The 11,387-nt window shown below is 41.5% G+C and overlaps 1 protein-coding gene across 1 annotated transcript in view; it reads right to left on the bottom strand.

The window, feature by feature from the left end:
• CACNG6 (calcium voltage-gated channel auxiliary subunit gamma 6) overlaps positions 1-11,387 on the bottom strand; it is a 387,434-nt gene that overhangs the window by 3,019 nt on the left and 373,028 nt on the right. The window lies entirely within an intron of this gene.

Genomic DNA, 11,387 nt, shown 5'->3' with positions numbered 1-11,387 from the left:
TGGTAATAGAGAATAGTTTTCAATTCTAGAGGCATTTGGGGGGAATGTCTAGGTTTACAAGAGTCACTGAGGTAAAGAACGGGCACTTATTCCTATTTGCTAATACCTCTTTTTCCAGACTAGCATGGAAACTGGGAATTTTTTATACAAAACCACAAGAGTAAGCAACTAACACAAATAATATTACTGCCTTAGCCAGATATGTTCTACACATGGCTGACTAGAAATACTCATATGCTCTGGAGATGATGCAAAGTGTTTCCACAGAACTGAAAATTATCCGTGATGACTGCTCTACGCATCACATCAAGTGAGACCGGCTCCGGGGTGGCTGCTCTACGTATCTCATCAAGTGAGACCGGCTCCGGGATGGCTGCTCTATGTATCAGATCAAGTGAGACCGGCTCCGGGATGGCTGCTCTATGTATCAGATCAAGTGAGACCGGCTCCGGGATGGCTGCTCTACGTATCTCATCAAGTGGGACCGGCTCCGGGATGGCTGCTCTACGTATCTCATCAAGTGGGACCGGCCTCAGAAAAGTCAATAATGCTTCCTTGACTCTAACTCCATGTTTCTCAATGGTTTAAAATAGATGAAGAAGGCAAGGAGTACGACCCTCTACTTTCCATGGCATGATCCATTAAGCTAAGTGAGTCTTAGATGCTAGGGACACGACTTAAGTCCTCGTGTATAGAACACACCTGTTCACTTCACCGAGAGACTTTATCCAATGAATAGGATCCATTGAAAATCTGGATTAGGAAATGTACCTTTCCCTCTGAAAAAAATACTCTTAACATTTGGAAGTAACATAGAGAGGAAAAGCTATTGTTTCACTGTAAAATCCTAATCAGCCTTTACCAAAAATACGTCAGTTCTTAATAACACTTCATCTCAATTAAATAAAACATGTCGAGTGTGCTATAAGAAAGCAAATGCAGGTAGTCCATTTTTCTTGCAGATGCAACTATGACAATAAACTCATTTGTGTATGTCACCAGTTAACTATCTCTAAATGTACTGTGCTGAAACGAATTATAAACAAGAACAGGCACAATAATATTAAATTATCAAGCAAAAGGTTCCTTCATTTACGCTATAAAAGGAGAAGGGATTTTTTCACAATCTTTCTAAATAACTCTGTTTTATGGTTAAACATATTGCACTGTCATGCTGCCACATAGGGTCCTAAATGCCAAATTAAGTAAAGTACATAGCAAAATACACAGGGGCAGATTTACAAGCCCCCTGCCCCACAAGTATGTCACTTTTCATGAGGTACTGGTGGCGCCGGGGGCTATGCCATATTTACAAGGACAGGAAAAGTCATCCTGCCTGACTTTTCCTCTCCTTGTAAACATGGCCCCTCACACGCAGCACTTTGCGTTGAAGGGGCATTCCATGGGCGTTGCTGTGGGTGTTCCCCGCAACACCCATGGAACAAGACACATCTCCAGATTTACGAGAAATCGTAAATCTGGAGATGCGTCTGAATGCTATGCCAACCTAGAGATGACATAGCGAGGCACAATGAGGAGAAATGTTATCATTTCTCCTCGTTTTTTTCTCTTCCATTGCATGCTGCATTCTACAGCACGTATTGAAAGAGGAAAATGTCTGTAGTGATTGTTTTTGTGTAGGAAGTTGCCCATTCCTGCACAAAAACAATCTCCCCACCATGGTGCAAGGGTGCCTGCGTCAGCGCATGGCTGCAGTTTGTACGCCAGCGCAGGGGAAAGCACAGAGATGCAACATATTCTTGTAAATATGTCACATCCCTGTGCTTCGGAAGTGCTGCAGCGTGGCACAGACAAAGGGCTTGTGGTGCCACGATGCAGCACTTGTTTGTAGATCTGCCCCACAAAGTAAAAAAAAAAAGTTGCACTAGTTTTACGAACCCAGCGACAGACTATCATCCACTGTATATCAGTGAAAGAATATATGTGACTTTATATTAGTGACTGTATATCATCCACGGATATCAAGAACAGTATATCATCCACTGTATATCAGTGACAGTATATTATAAAGATAGTCCAATCATATGTTGGAAAGTAACTTCTTTATTGGTGAACAAGCAGGTACATCTCACATCTTCATCATCTCTCCTTCAACTGTCCAACTCTTCCTACAATTCTGGAATCCTACTACAGAGCATCAACCAGTTGCCATGGAGCTGGATGTATGCACTGCAGACAGGATACCACATCTTCTCTCTTTACAATTAACAAGAAAATAAGAAAAATGGAATACAAATAATGACACATAAATTACTAAGAGCTATTAAAAGAATAATATAAGGTAAGAAGAACACCAAGAAGTGTAATAATAACACAACCCCACTTCCTCTTGACACAAACATTTCCTATGATTTACATTACATAACTCTTGAATTTTGTTGGAACTATCACTGATCTGCCAGCGCGTGTGGTCTTAAACTCGCTACACGTGGCTTGTTCCAAAGGTACGGATACACTTGCATGTGAATCATGAATATTAGAATGGGGTCCCATCTCAAAATTGATGACTTCATCCCACATCCAATCCATAGATGGTGTTTTCATTACCTTATTGCTTGTGACAGAAAAGTTCCCTTTACACTTTGTAATTCTGTTGTGATGCGAAATCGTATTATCACTTAGTTTAGCGGATTTGAAGTATAACTCCATTACTTGTAAAGGGGGATGAGTATTTGCTCTGACCTTTTCTGACATTAGAACATAGTTTTATTTTAACCCATTCGCCAATCTGTAAATCGGCTTCCTTGGTGACATGTTTTCCTCAAAATTGTTTATGTAAGATTCATGAATCTTGCGTAAATTGGAACGAACTAAAGCAGGAGACTATTTTCCACACACCTTTGTTTGATTCCAAGCAACATTTTCTTTTGTGAATGGTTATCTAACTCTAAGTATTCTAAATGGGCTATAACTTGCACATGTGGGAGTGATTCCATACGCCCAAATAGTGCTGTACAATTCTTTCTCCCAGTTCTTCCCTGCACTAATGGCCGCCTGTATTGTTCCCATAATGACTCTGTTGAATCTTTCAACAATTTTGTTTCCGGTCGGATGATTAACTGGGGTTTTTCTTCCAATAATACCATTCTTTTTCAAGAATTGAAGAAAATGATCTGATATGAATTGTGGTCCATTGTTGCTCAGAATGTGTCTGGGAATACCTTCACATAAGAATAACTCTTCTAAAAACATTACAACTTCTTTTGAGTCACTTTTTTCTGTAATCTTAATCTCTGGCCATTTAGAGTAGTTGTTGATGACAACTAAGATATATTTCATGTAACCATGTAAATTGATACTTGTATAGCGCACTACTCACCCGCAAGGGTCTCAAGGCGCTTGTACGAATACCGCTGTGGAACCCGTCCTGGCTTTCCCGGTGAGGCGTCCACTCCTGGGCACCCCCAGGGTGAAGGCCAGGCATCCTTAGCGTTGTGGGGGCCATTGTGGAGATTAAGCAAGCTATTGCCCAGAGTTGCAGAGTGGGACTCTATGATTGGAATAGGCACCGAGGCGAGAATTATCAGGTCTGTGGAATTTTGAGCCCAAGACCCGCTGAGGCGGGGAATTGAACCCTGTTCTCGGGCTAGACCTCTGCATCAGGGTCTGCCGCTCTAACCATTGAGCCACACTTCACCACCATGATTATCTTAATTGGGACCCAGCCAATCTATCTCAAATCTTACCATGGATGCTCAGAAATTTGTCTAAGCCCAAGAGAAGGTTTTAATACTCTTTGAGCTTTGTCAGCATTGGCATAAGTGGAACATTGCTGGGTAAAACTTTCAATGTCTTTGTCTGAGCCAGGCCACCAAAAGGACATTTTAATTCTAGATTTAAGTTTAATTATTCCCAAATGGCCTTCATGATGAATGGATAAAATTCTAACACTTAAATTTGAAGGCACTACAACTCTTTCACCCCTACATAAATGGTTAATATCATCAATACTTAGCTCCTCCTTAACTTCCCAGAATGGTTTTAAGTCTTCATGTTACTACGATTTGCTAGGCCAACCATTGATAACATGTCTGGCAACAACATTTAAGGGTTCATCCATCCTACATTCTTCATCCGATTCTTCTTTTGAAATAGCATTTACTGTGTTTCCATCAACCTTTTGAACAATGGCTACATTATATTCTTCACACATGTCATATAAATTGTCTTGAACAGGTAAAGGGGACCTACTCAGATAATCTGCGATTTAGGTTCCTCTTCCCTGGCAGGTATTCAACCTCATACGTAAATTCCAATAATTTAAGACTCAACCTAGCCAACCTGGGAGTGGCCTTTAGTATACCATCAGGTGAAAGTGTTTTAAGTAGGGGTTTGTGGTCAGTGCGCGAGGTAAATCTGGTACCCCAAATAAACTGCTTGAACTTTTCCATTGCCCAGACTGTGGCTAGCATCTCTTTCTCTCTAACAGAGTATTTCTCTTCAGAAGAGGTCAGGGAACAAAATGCAAACCCAATTGTTATTTCATAACCAGTATCACCAATTTGGGACAGGACTGCATCCAAACCTTTCCCACTAGCATCAGTGGTGATTATGCTATGAGCTGTACTGTCAAAATCTTGTAAGGAAAGGGCAGATACAAGTTCATTCCTTATTTTATCAAAATCACTTTGAAGATCCTCATTCCAATTGATCTCTTGTCTAACCTTGAGGAGCGGTCTGAGGTTGAAGTTTTTGTTGGCAAAGTTTTGTACAAATTTTGAATAAATCTCCGCCATTCCCAGGAATGACCTTAAATCATATTTATATCCAATGGCACAAATTAGTTTCTTCTTAGGCGCAATACCACCCCCACTCACTTCGGGTCCAAAATATGTGACCAAAATCATGCCAAATCTACATTTCTTAAGTTCAGCTGTTAGACCCTTCTCAGCCAGAATCCTTAACACTTCAATAAGTCTGTCATTATGCTCTTCTTTGTTCCTGCCCATGATAAATATGTCATCTTGTAAATAAGTGACTCCATTTACATTCTTGAAGAGTTTGTGCATTAGCCGTTGAAAAGCTGCTGCCGCAGACGCTAATGCGAAAGGCATTCCGATGAAGCGATAACATCCAAATGGAGTAATGAAAGCAGTCAAGTTTTTGCTGGATTCATGTAAGGGTATCTGGTGGTAGGCAGACGTTAGGTCGTTTGTCGAAAACCATTTTATGCCTTTCGTTTGAGCTAAGAGTTTGTCAATCCTAGGTAAAGGAAACTTATCTATTAAAATGTTCTTGTTTAGGTCCCTCAAGTCCACACACAGACGAACACAGCCGTCAGATTTCCTAGCGACGATCAATGGGGCCCACCATTCTGCGCTCTCTATAGGCTCAATCACACCTTTTTTTTTCAAAAATATCTAATTCATTTATGACTGCTTCTTTCACACTCATGGGTATGTTCCTGGCGTTATGGGTAAAAGGACGAGCATCAATCTTAAGCACTATTTTATGTGAAAACCCAATTAATTTGCCTTCCTAACCAGAAAAAAATGTGGGAAATTGTTCCACAATTTTATCCATAAATTCCTTGTCTCCTTTTTCCAAAATCATTACTTGGTTATCATTCTTTGGATTAAGGATGATCCCAAGTGCGCCCTGTTCAATCCATCCCAGAACAGAATGACCAACCTCTGCAACATGCAATTTGCCCAAAGCTTTCCTACCCTTAAATTCAAAGGTTTCCTCTACAAATCCAACCATGGGGATTTTTTCACCAGTAAACATAACTGGTTGTAAGTCTTTGTTTAAGGTGTCAGCAAAAAGTTTGTTCCAAACGTCACGGTGGATAATAGTGTACGGGGAACCCGAATCTGGTACAATATGTATAATGATCCCCCAATCTTATTGTCGTAAGTAGGTTTCTTTTTTGATTTGGTGTCGATGTTTGACACAATGTCATTGGAATCACAATTATCAATAAAACCCAAAATACCTTCATTCAATGTACTAAATTCACAATCAATTTATGGCTAACTTTTTTAAAGAGGCTACATAATCTTCTACAGACTCTGTCTTCCCTGGTTTGATTTTGAAAAATTCATGCCTACTAATACCCACACATACTGGAGGGTGATAATGTGAATGTGAATGTAAGAGCATCAAAAAACACATTAGCACTGCTATCTGATCTCACTTTCTTTTACATTTGGTTAAAAACTCTATTGCCCTCAGGACCAAGACTGTGAAGAAGCATCTTTTTTTTCTAGATTACGTAAATGCCTCATCACTATCTTCTTCCAGTGCCTCAATGTAGTTTAAAAAATGAACTTTCCAGTCAGACCATTTGATTAAAAGTTCACCTGGCCTTGACAAAAACGCAACAGGAGGGTTTAAGACACTTTGGGATGCCATTATGAATGTAAAATTAAATTTGAGTAACAGTAAATTAATTGTAAATATCTGCACAAGAAGTGTGCACATCACCGCGTAGTAGTAGTAATAAATAGATGTGCCTAAGCTATAAAAGGTGTGCACATCACCGTGAAGTGGTAATCATACATCGATGTGCAAAAGCTAAAAACAATGTGTGCACATCACCGTGGAATGTTCATGTTGATGCGCATTGTGCAAATCACTAAAGTAATACTGAAAGAAATTCGAAAAAATAAAGTACCTTGGAGTTGATTTTAAATAAAATCTATGAAATTTTGCGTTGGATGAAACTTCTCTTGCTCCGACAAAGGTTTAATGCTGCTAAAGAACAGATGCGTAAACAAAATGGAGGCACGCAGGGTCATGCCGCGTGACCTTGCCGATGACGTTTGTTCCTTTGTAGACGTCATGGGTCTGCTTCCCTGAAGACTGAAGAGTCGGAGCGTGCGGTGCTTCTCTGGAGACTGAAGAATGGAAGCGTGTGGTGCAAGAGACTGAAGTCAGCACGCGAATGCACAACACTGCCCAGCTCAAATGATGCAGCCAAGATGTCGTTAAGGGAAACGCCACGCCGCTGCTTGAATGATGAAGCAGAAATAATGCTGTTAAAGTGATGAGCACTTCTCAACAACTTTTAAATGGCACCCGTAGAAAATATTTTCACACTTGACAGTTTGTCAATCATGAGAAGCACTTGTTGATGATTTTTAAATGGTATCGATGAAAATGTTCCCACTACTTAATCGGGATGTTGTTCGATTAATACAGTCAAAATGCTTCAGCCAAAACAGGAATCAAAGAATTTATGTAGCATGTAATGAAGGGGTCCGGTCGAGAGGCTAAGCTAGGTGCTGACGAGGGTAGCGAACGCTGAGGGCGATGTGCCAGGGACGTTTCTACCCCCCTCCTGAGACCCATGGTGCATTTAGCGCCAAATTTTAAAGTGCAGATATATCCTAAACCAGGATTTTGGGATGTGACATTTGTCCACCCCCTTTTTTTGCACTTTTTCACAATTTTCTTTTTTCACTTTCACGTCCTCAGGTAGGGTGGATGATTAGAGAATCCATACCACCGGGGTTACACTAGTCCTGACGAATGCCGAGGTAAATTAAAACCAATTAAAGGCTGAAACATGTTGACTGACTGCTTAAATTTGAATTAAACCAATTCATTACTCTTGGCTTTAAATTCAATCACATAAGACCTATTTTTAATTGTGCTATAGGGATCTACCAATAAGGTTTTTTGAGATACCCATTAGACACTTTTAATTTATCTTTTTCACTGCACGCCTTATCACACAACCTGCTCCGCAGTCTCCTGGCGTCGTAGCACACCAAGGAGGTACTCGACCTCCGAGGTGGGGCCCTATGATGAAGCATGACACTGACTAGGTCAGTGTGTGAGGGCTTTCCTATCCTCCCAAATTGGGCTGGCTGGTTTATTCTTTACATGACTCCGTCTCTGTGGCTTCTGAGACACATGTAACCTCTCTTCTGTTGATATTTAGCATGTAATGAAGAGCCACACCACAATCAGCAAGTTAATCCTGAGATATGCTGTTTAAGTATAAAGGTTTTTTCATGTAAAATATATCTACAGATATATTAGCAAGACACTCTTTGTAGTAAATCCATGGAGATTATCTTAATGAAGAATGTGAGTCAAAAATCATAAATCCATCTTTATAAGGATAATTAAAATTTCCCAAGAAACTGGATCTGCATGGGTCCTCCAAAATCTCTGCTTGTAATATATTCTCACCATTCAACGTTGCCAAAATGTAAAGATAGTCCAATCATAGGTTGGAAAGTAACTTCTCTTTATTGGTGAACAAGCAGGCACATCTCACATCTTCATCCTCTCTCCTTCAACTGTCCAACTCTTCCTACAATTTTGGAATCCTACTACAGAGCATCACCCTGTTGCCATGGAGCTGGATGCAAGCACTGCAGCCAGGATACCACATATAGCAACCCTTGGTGCCAGTACATCCTCTGTTCTAGATCAGTAGGAGTATATCACCCATTGGATATCAGTGACAGTATATATCTCCTTGGTGACAGTATATCCTCCATTGTATACAATCCATTGTGTATCAGTGCCTGAAGTTGAATGGCAGCAAGACCGAGGTGCTTGTGATAGGGAAGGCTCCATCAGTGTGGTCGTCGGCATGGTGGCCCCCGACTTTGGGTCCCACTCCTACACCTTGTGAACGAGCTAAGAACCTTGGGGTATGGGTGGACAACAAGTTGTGTTTTGATTACCATACCAGGTGGGTGGCAGGCGCCTGTTATGGTTTCTTTCGGGGTTTACGGAAAACTCTAGACGCTCTTCCCACTGCATCAAGGAAAATCATGGTGCATGCTTTGGTGACTTCTCGCCTGGATTATGGCAACCTCCTGCATCTGGGTGCTACTGCTAAATGCATATAGAGATTGTAGTGCATCCAGAATGCAGCAGCAAGATTTGGTTCTTATGCTTCCTAAAAGAGCCTCAGCAACAAGGGCGTTGGCCTCCCTACACTGCCTCCCTATTACGGAGAGAGTAAAGTTCAAAGGCCCTATGTGCTAGTCACCGGATTTTATAGAGGAAGGGGCCCTCGTACTTGCATGACTTTTTATTTCCCTATGCACCGTGTACACATCTAAGATCTAGTGGAAAAGGAAAGGTGTGTGTTCCCAACATCAAGAGAGCCATAATAGGTTTTCGTTCTTTTCACTACCTGGCGGTTCAGTTGTGGAACACACTTCCTCAGAGCCTTCGGCTGGAGTGCTCTGAGTCTATTTTTCGGAAAGGATTGAAGACCCATTTATTTCCTGCGGTATAACTTAGATCTTAGTTGTAGGCCCCTTGTTGTCGCTCTTTTTTAGCTGGTATCTTAGCGCGGGGACACACTGGCCCAGTGTAACCAGGAGCTTTACAAATGTAATTATTATTATTAATAATATTTTATTTCATCCTCTGTATATCAGTGGCAGTATATCATCCCTTGGTGACAGTATATCCACCATTGCATATCAGTAACAGCATATCATCCATTGGATATCAGTGGCAGTATATTATCCACTGGATATCAGTGGTAGTATATCATCCACTGGATATCAGTGACAGTATATCATCCACATATGTAGGAATCTGGATGTTGGCTCCTTGGCTGACTGAAGAAACGTTATCCTACCATGAGACAACCCAAGGTGGACAGAGGTCAATGTAGTAAAAGTTGGGCAAGTAAAGTAGAAATGCTCTAATAAATACGAGGTAATCACAGGACCTAAGTATTTTGGTCTACCTTCGGCCACCTTCATTTTCAAAATTTGTGAGTCAATATAGTGTTCAAGAGCACTGAAAGGAGAGTGTACAGAATTAGACTCAACCATTGATGAGCAAAGATTCAATCCCTCTCTTACCATGTGATGATAAGGACACATTTCGAATTGTTCTCAGAGCCAAACTGGTCTGTGCTCAGGCAAATATAATTCCAGGTGTGCTCCCGCTAATAGGATAATTGTAGCCCCCAAGAGTAAGCACCATAGAAAATTCTTTATGTCTGACAGAGAAAAGAAAACAAATGTACCTAAAGCAGAGAACTGTAGTTGTGCGTCACATATTTTTAAATGAAATTTTGGGTGGCTAAATTAAGCCCCTGGAAAGGATTCCATTTACACTGTGGTGCCATGACAGTGTGTATGATGTCAGAGCCTTCCCTTTATGACTTAAAAGAACCAGGAGGCATTCGAAAGGAAATTCCTTTCATCAGTTCAGTAAATGTACTGGCTCAAACGAGAAGGCGATGTGTATTGGCTTAAAAGCTAACAATCGCTAAAGTACATGTTGCGCCACCATCCTGCATAATACTGCGGGGGAGCAGAGAAAGTGTCTAAGTCCCCAAAATTGCAATAGCGAGGTATTGAACTGAGTCTTTTGACTCTATACAGCAGGAATCTTAAGGGCCGACAGATAACTTTTGTGGTGGAAATTCTGAATGACTGTGGGATCTTATCCACAAACCTAACACCATAGAGTTAATGAGTTTGACAATACCCTGATTGTCCCTTGCTACATATGAAGCTCTGCAAATGACCAACCATATCTGCTATGGATCTGGTAAAGTTGTAGGAAAACTCCAGACAAGAAAGTGCACCATCTATTGATAGAGTTGTCACACTACCACAAGGCCCCACAGAAATTTACTGCACTTTTCATATAGGGATGCAGAAATATACATCATTTAAGCATGCAGCTTGCATACCTCCAAGGAGCTTCTTCTCTTTAGCTCCCTCTTCCTTGAAGGAGTCCGTTAAGAGGGATGCAATACCCTATCTGGCTGGTACGGGCAGGCAAGCAGCAGTGTATAGGGTGGAACACACAATTTATGCCGTACCAGCTCGGGGGGGTTTGGTTGCTCAAACTCACTTTACATATTACTGGTATCACATGGACGCCAGGCTGCAATATCTGAAACCAGAAAGCTTCACATTCCACTCGAACTTGCTCTCAGTCAAACTACCACAGGGGCTGCCATGGAACCCTGCTGAGATCCAGACATTGCCTACTGCATGCTGGGCGTGGTCCGAGCTACAGAGATACTTACATGACGGATTCCTGTACGCTCCTCATATACAGTTAGCCGATAATCCTTGGCTATCCCCAGCAACTGAGGCACTCACCAAACGCACTCTGGCTCGATACGGGTTGCGTACTTTAGGTATCCTTTTTAAAGAATCGTTATCGTGTCATATATGGATGTTTTATCCTACACAGGGTGTGCAGCTCCCCAAGTGATGCACTCCCAGCCGTGACGAAGGAGCTGGCGGATTTATCACCACTTACATTGGCTATTACAGCATCAGATGGGGCGAATTTAGTATCACAGCTTTACCACTCATCCCTAGCCCTCCGTCCAGCTGTTGGAAGGAAAGCGAGTCAAGCCTGGGAACAAGACCTGGGATTCCCACTGACGGACCAAACATGGTTAAATTGATGTG

The sequence above is a fragment of the Lissotriton vulgaris genome, chromosome 7 (assembly GCF_964263255.1).
Source record: "Lissotriton vulgaris chromosome 7, aLisVul1.2, whole genome shotgun sequence".
Taxonomy (NCBI): domain Eukaryota; kingdom Metazoa; phylum Chordata; class Amphibia; order Caudata; family Salamandridae; genus Lissotriton; species Lissotriton vulgaris.
Note: the sequence above shows the minus strand (reverse complement) of the source record. Positions and strands in the feature narration are given on the sequence as shown.